Below are 8,206 nucleotides of genomic sequence, written 5' to 3' on the forward strand. Positions count from 1 at the left end.
AATAAAAAGACAAAATACAACGAGTTTGAGGAGTTGATTTGGCCGCTAAGCTCAATCTAAGTTCAATCCAATCGAGCATCTGTTGGATGTGCTGAACAAACAAGTCCGATCCATGGAGACCCACCTCACAATTTACAGGACTTAAAGGATCTGCTGCCAACATCTTGGTGCCAGATACCACAGCACACCTTCAGGGGTCCAGAGGAGTCCACCAGAGACGGGTCAGGGGGGAACAACACAATATTAGGTCATAATGTTATGCCCGATAAGGTACTTTAGCACTCATTATCATTATTATTGTTTATTATTATTTTATTGTATTTAGAAAAAAAGAAAAAAATCAGGGCCAGCTCTTTGCCCGATGACACACATGTGAGTCGCAGGGAAACTTGAATCCCTCATCATAGACGTTGTCCAACAAGCCTGACACAGATGGCCAGAGCGCAGAGGCTGCATGCATGCGCAGTTCCCGTAAGAGCTTGTCTTCAGATCAAAAACACAAACCTTAGCATAACATCTAATTCAGTATTGCTTTGTCGATTCCAAGTGACTGATTCCAAGAGCAACATGTGAAACCCTAATACATAAGCATTAAAGATTAATGTAAAATAGATTTTGCCAACCAAGAAAATGCATTAATTTATTCACTTGCTCAGATGCTTTTATCTCTGCTTAAAACATCCCAGATGGCGAGGGCTGAGGCTCACGTGATCAAGGCTGAGCTGCCCAATGACAGGCATGAGAGAGCGAAGGACGCTCAACGGGATGTCAACATGTTTCTGGATCAGCATCTTTGTCTTGACTTCTAAATCTGACTAAAATGTCTGAGTAAAGGCAAACAGAGGCTCCTCGTTCAAGAATGTTGTACTCTTAGGGACTGTTATTCTTCTTTGAAAAACACCTCTGCGCCTGTTAAAAGATCGCCATCGCTTCACTGTTTTTGTGTCCTACAGTGCTCATCATCACGATTCATGAAATCTTTTACACACTGTCACCTGAGAAAGAAAGCCCCTTCTGCTCGATCAGCACTATTTTCATGTGCTTTATTCAAGCTCTTTCAGAACTGTTAAAAGCTTGACCCTCAGATTACAGCATGCCCACTTTACACCCGTAAGTCTCTGACATTCACTGCAAGCCACTGGAAATGAACACAGGAGCCAGATTATTAAGGTTCTGCAGGAGAGCAAAACGTTTACTTTTACAGCATTGAGCAAATTCGGGTAGCGTGTGTTATTATGCACATAACTTTAGTTTATAATCCGGGCAGACTCCAGAATGAGTCCAGGCCATCTTTTTCAAGGCAATCTGGTTTTTGTGAGGCCTGCTGCAGCTAAGCTTTCAGTCCATTGAAAGTGTAAAAAAACTGTTCAGGGCCAAACTGTTTTGCCAAAACTTTTCCCTGTTTTAGTACCTCACAACTAAAGATTTTAGTTTCCTCTACATTACACTGCATTAAAATTAAATGAATGTTAGTTCAATGAGTCTGGAAGGTCAGGTTGGCAGTTAACCTTTCCTTTCCTTGGTTTCTTAATGTGCTTGTTAGGTAGATCATTGCTGGTAGAGCATTTTCCTCTTTTCCCAGCATTAACCTTGACCAGCAAACATTAACCTTGTGTGTGTGTGTGTGTAAGGCATTTTTGATCTGTAATTTCCCATTTAGTCTTCCAAACTGTTTGTCCACCCACAGTATCCAGAAGGTGATCCTGCTTCTGAAGACAGAGGTGATCATCCACCACTGCATTTGTACAGCTCGTAGATCCTCAGCAGTTGGGTATGCTTTGAAGGAGTATATGGCTGCTCCTGAAGAAAGCCATATTTCAATTCCTTTGTCGCTTTTTGGTGTGTCCATTCTTCAAGTAAATTTAATTAGCTTGACACAGCCTATATTCAAAATCCACAGAGAAGTTGGGAAAAAAGATATGTGATTAGGAGATCTGCTGAACTTGGAGAATCACTCAATATTTCATTTGATGAGATTGGCACACATTCAGTCAAACTTGTAAATTAAAATTACAACTCTAATACCAGAGTTCTTGTTGAGACAACTAATCAAATCTTCAACCAAGCATGACTTTGAAGTCTGTGTGATTTTTCTGATATCAGCTTCTGTAATAATAACTCTCAAAGTCATGGTTTCTCGAGAAGCCATCTGGAGGGAAAGTACAAAAGAGTGTTAATTTACCATAGAATGAAATGCTTCATGCCACCATCAGTTTACCACGAACACAGGCTGATATTGGAGGAACATCATCCAGGTCTTCCAGATGAAGCACACAAAACATGGCATATATGGGCAGCAAAGCTCATAAGAACGAAGATGCTGAAAACACCAAGATGTCTTGAGTCTGTCACAGAAACAATCTGAGCAATTTACTTACGATCCAGCTGAAAGTATCATATCTGTCTCATTATCAATCCTATTAATGCAGACAGGTTGTGCAAGATGAAGTGCTTCAGTTTAAGGAAGTGTTTGACCGAGTGCTCTCTGAATGTTCTCTGGGTAACACTTAGACATTTCCACATCCAGTCTGAAAACAGAACTGCAGTGTATGATGGCTAAGAGCCCTCTGGTGTTTCAACACAAGCGCTACATTCTTGAAGTTCTACAGGTCACCTATAACCTTTTTTTTGAAGAACTTATGTTTTTCTTCAAATTGCATTGTCCAAACTTCAGTAAGTGGACCATGTACCCTAATCAGTTCAGGGTAGTGCTCAATATAGTGGTGTTTTGGTTGCAGTTAGGTCAGGGAAGGTTGACTGCAAAAGGTCTCTCTGCTCTGCCACCTTGTAGTCAAGGGTGTATAATGATTCTGAGGTACCACAGTTAATGCACAGTGTTGGGGTAGTTACTCAAAAAAACTAACCAGTTACTAGTTACTTCTGTAAATTGTAATGAGAGTACTTTACTAGTTACTGCATTTAAAAAGTAACTTCGCAACTTATTACTTTACTGTGCCGTTTCTTAATTTACCATGGACAAACATCATAGCCCTATCATCACTGTATACAAAATGGCATGTAAAACCACATAAAAGAACAATATCCCTGTCTGCACACAGAAATATGCCTCACTGTAAAATCCACAAACAACAGGATAAGGGAGGCTATGGTGGGGTCTTTTCAAAATGGGGTCAACACGCAAGTTTCAAAACACAGGCATGAGAACAACCTTTTATTAGATTCATGGCAAAAAATAAATGAATGAAGTGGTCAATGAAATATATAAAAATAAAGGTCACTATCCCAAAAAATGCAAACAGAAATGCACTTAAGCCCATAAAAAGGAAACCGAAAATGCAATTAATTAGACAAACTGAAAATTCACATCATCATCCCAAAAACATTATTTTCCCCTCGCTCACTCTCCTCCTGGAGATGTGGCTGCCAGAGGCGGTAGGTTAAGATACCAAACGCCAAATTCTTCAACCTATTCATTTATTATTGTGTTGCAGTTATCCCAATGAACGAAAAGGTAAGAGCAACAAAAGTGCAATAGTGAAAACAAAAAGTGCAACAAAAATTTATCTTATAAACTTCATCCCATTCAATTAATTTTTCGCTCTGTTCTTCGAAATAAAAATTGTATCGCATAAGTAAAAGTCGTTCGAATCTTTTATCTGACAGCTTGTTCCTCTTTGGGGTCAGAACAATACTGAAAAGCCTTTCGACCGGTGCACTTGACATTAATGGAGTGTTGTACTGCTTTGCAATTTCTTTAATCCTGGGGAACCTGGTCAGTCAGATTCAGGCAATATTAAGTACTCCATGACTTCAGTCTCTGCTGTGTAGCAAGACTCCTCTTCAAATTCAAAAAAGTCATTGTGACTGGAGGTGCCAAGCCTCTGAACTGCTTGTTTCATCGGTAGTTCTCCAGGAATCCGGGCACGACACTCAGAAATTAGCATGGTTTTCAGAGCATCTCTTCTCTTCTCATCTTTGAGCCAGCAGACCTTGAATTTGGGCATTGTGGCAGCAGCCATTAGAGCATCTTTGCTGTCCAAGACAGATAAAAATCTGTCTTTGATCGCCTGTGATATGAAATGGAAGGCTACTTTCTACATAATTATAATATTCGCACAGTCGCATAAGATTCAGTTTCAAAGCTAAATCTAAAAGCACCCATTCAAGCGAGCTTGTCATTGTACTGTTCTGTTGTTATGTTTTTCATTAAGAATAGTATTGATATTAATATTATACACGCCATTCAAGCAATGTGCTCCCTGTAACGGATTCACAGAGACAGGATTCAATAGCAAGTAACTCAAGTAAAGTTTATTTGCCAGATAGTGTCACAGAAGTCCAAACTCAGAACACTGATGAAGTCCGGATAAGACGGAGCAGTGAGAGAGGCTCTGTTGGCGACACGGGCAGGATGTGAGCAGCTGTGACTCGGGAGATCGGTACAGGTAATCCGGGAAGGGATCCAGCGTTTCACGGAGGGGGGAAACGACAACCAACACGGAGACAAGGGGAAACATCCAACAACGCTCTGACAAAGACAAGAGAGAAACAGAGAGACTAAATAGGGTGAAGGTGATGAGTTGCAGCTGGTGCAGGTGATCAGCCACAGGTGCGTGATGAGCCAATCCCAGGCTCCGCCCTCACCTACATTCAACACGCACCCAAGAGTGAGACAGGGAATCCATGAACCGTGACACTCCCAAGTGAAAATATAATCTGTGCTGCCGCACGGGAATTGATAACGGTACGCATTATGAGCACAGCCTCCATTCTTCATGAAAGATGAAGATTGAAATGCGCACAGGAAACAAAAACTTTGCAAAAATGATATCCAATCCGCCTAATCCTGGCCAAATCCCAGAGATGCCGATTCCCACAGGACTAATATTATCACAGGACCTCAGTGTTTGGAGAAATATGGTAGGTCATTTGCGGGGGAATTTTTACTTTACAAATTACAGACATGGCCGATTCGCACGGGATTAAGATAACAGACATTCTCTGCAATTATTCCAAATCACCAGAGGTCCAGATAATACTAATCCCGTACGAATAGGGCTTTTAATTGCTACATTGCCATTTTTCCTCTTTGGAGTGGCTTGCTGTTGGGAGAGCTGACAACAAACAAACCACAAAAAAACAAGAGATACCAGCTAAAACATTGAAAAATGGTTAATTATTGTTAAATATTCCATAATGCATAGCAAGAAAAGAGTCAGGCCAGGAATGTTCATGAGAAAAATGGATCAGGCCCCGCAAAAATGCAGAGCATATCATTCCAAATAAGCTTTCCCAAGAGCTGTTGCTCAAAACTCTGTGAACCTTGATTAGGCTCAAGAAACTTGAATGAAGGAAGAACTACTCGTAGCCACCAAATCCACATTCTTATCTTTTCCACAAAACATACCTGTTTCCCAGAAAAACACCCTTCTAGATGGCTAGGCAGGTGGTGAAACACTTCCAAAAATTCCTGAGAGCATCAATATAACACCCAGGAGTGGATGTGCCAACACAGGGAACATGAGGCCAAAGAAATTTAGCAGGCATCAGGTGTAGCCATATTTTTTTTTAGCACCCATGTTAACAGATTAGATCAGGCATTCTCAACCCTGGTCCTCGTGGCCCACTGTCCTTAAGAGTTTAGCTCCAACCCTAATCAAGCACACCGGAACCAGCTAATCAAGCTCTTCAAGATTACTAGAAGGCTACAGGCAGGTGAGTTTGATCAAGGTTGGAGCTTTACTCTGCAGGACAGTGGGCCTCGAGGACCAGGGTTGAGAACCCCTGGATCGGAGCATTCACACCACAAGCAGAGGTGGCGCGGGAGCAGAGCAGAAGGCAATGCCGTGATCATTTTGGCATCGAGTCTATTTTTGCTCACGCTGAATTAAAACCACAGTGCATAGTTATTGATCAAATTGACCTCATTACCATGAAAAACAAAAAATGTCACCCTAAAATAATTTAGTGAAGTGTTCCATGCATATGACATCCAGTGGATGTTTATTTATTTTATTTAATAAATAAATAAAATACATGGAAAAAAAAACATCACTGCCAAAAGTTTTTACCCAAACCTCAACGGCCTGTTTAAATGATTGAAACTGGAGGCATATCTTAACCTTAAGGTTACTTTTATCATGTAAACTACCTATATACAGAATGTTATATGCATATGTATTTTGGACAAAGTGGAACACAGTCACATTTGCAGCAGATATAGGTTGCCTATCATAAATTAAAGCAACTTTTTTTTCCCTGGTAATGAGTTACTTTTATTATAGAGTAATTCAGTTACTAACTTTTTGGAACAAGTAGTGAGTAACTACAACTAATTACTTTTTTAAAGTAACGTTCTGTGTTTGAACAGGAACTGTATCATGAATGGCACAGAAGTATGTCACTGTTTAAGATCGTTTGACAGTATGTCACTGTCAAAGATCGTTTACACTCATCTTCCTCTTCTTCTTCTTCTTCTTCTTCTTCCAGCATCCGTGCAGCTGAGCTCTGTTGACAACTGTGCATCGCTCTGTTGCTCTGATTGGTTGTTGGTCTATCCAATTGAGGTCTTTTCTAGTTCAGTTGAAACACCCCATAATCACAGCCCAATGGAGCAGTATCATACTCATATTCTGACTAGAATTGAGTATGACAACGTAAGGCTACATATTTGTGTTATGTTGTAAAGAAAATAAAAACAAAAAAACAACATTCTTTTAATCTCCTCACATTCTTTCTTGTAGCTCTCTCATAAATTGACCTATTGTTTCATGTGAATGAGTAATTATTTTCAAAACTACAAACTTTTGCATAAATGCTGCTTACAAATTATTGTTGCAGAGTTTGTGCTGAATAGAGTAATCTGAATTTAGCTATGAAAATGTTTTAAGTAACAAAGGGCATTTCAAAACACTTTTAGGGCCCAGAAAACACCTCAGACCACAGAGGATTAAAACCATTCTTAATGGGTCATGAAACCCCAAAACCCTTTTTTGAGACGTAAACAGATATGTATAGGCTGTACATAATTGAAAACACTACAAGTATTGGTTCTCATAAATGTTATTCATATGTGAAAGTTATTTTTAAATTTTTCAGAGCGATTTCTGTCTTCCGGTTTGAAAAGCTGAGTCGGAGCAATGTCACAGAATCTGACTTCACTGCGTACTTTCGCTCATGTATGGGGCTAGTCAACATGCTCACGTCGACCTTTGTGAACGATTCTCAACATATATTCATGACATAAAGCTCATCCAACCCAATCACTACGCTGTAGTATGCATAAAATATAATTTAGTTAATATGCTTGAGACAGAAAAGCCAAGGAGGAAAGTGAGGCATTGTGTTTATCACGGAAACCCAGTACGCGTCGTTCTGTGCTTCAGATGCGCGGTCGAGACTATGAAACCTCAAATGGGGTTGAGTTGTGTCCTTTCGTTTATACCCCGATCGCTGTACTCATCCCTCATCTCATCTCTCTGTTGTAAACAATACCAACGTGTGAACCAATAACATGTCTCAGAACTGATGTAACTGCAGCTGTCGGTATCGCTATCCATGTTACCTGTGTGTGTGCATTGCCGGTTAATTGGCAAATTGGCTAATTTTAATGGGCCTAATGACACTCCCTTATTAATGCAAACCATTCCCTCTTTCCACAAAATACCCATCCCACCTTTTTGCAGTCGACCACGCCCCTTTTTGGAAGCCTTTTCAAATCGAAGGTGTGAAAAAACAGCACTGGAGCAGGGGGGTTTCATGATGCCTCATGACGCCCTTTAAGATCATCAGGACTTCATCTGGGATCAATTCAACACAACTGCTAAACACATTCCAGGCTAAACCCCAGTCCCTCATTATTCACAGCTGATATTCAACATTTTGGTTGCCATTGAAGTCCATTACATGGAGAAAAATCCTGAAATGTTTTCCTCAACTTACTTTTCCACTGAAAAAAAGAAAGACATGAACATTTTGGATGGCATGGGGGTGAGTAAATTATCAGGAAATTTTCATTTTGAAGTGAACTAATCCTTTAAGATAAATGGTGGCTTATACACTTTTCTTAAGGTCTGTAGGAATTTAAAGCAGGGGTGTTCATTATTTGGAAGATTATATTCACTTATATTACACAACCACTTCAGCCCCTCCTTTCATTGAACAGACATGTCATATTATATAAATAATTATGTAATAATTATAGTATGCCATCAAGTCACAGTTTTAACAAGAAAGTAGCCCACGG

This window comes from Pseudorasbora parva, chromosome 25 (genome assembly GCF_024679245.1).
Source record: "Pseudorasbora parva isolate DD20220531a chromosome 25, ASM2467924v1, whole genome shotgun sequence".
Lineage (NCBI taxonomy): Eukaryota > Metazoa > Chordata > Actinopteri > Cypriniformes > Gobionidae > Pseudorasbora > Pseudorasbora parva.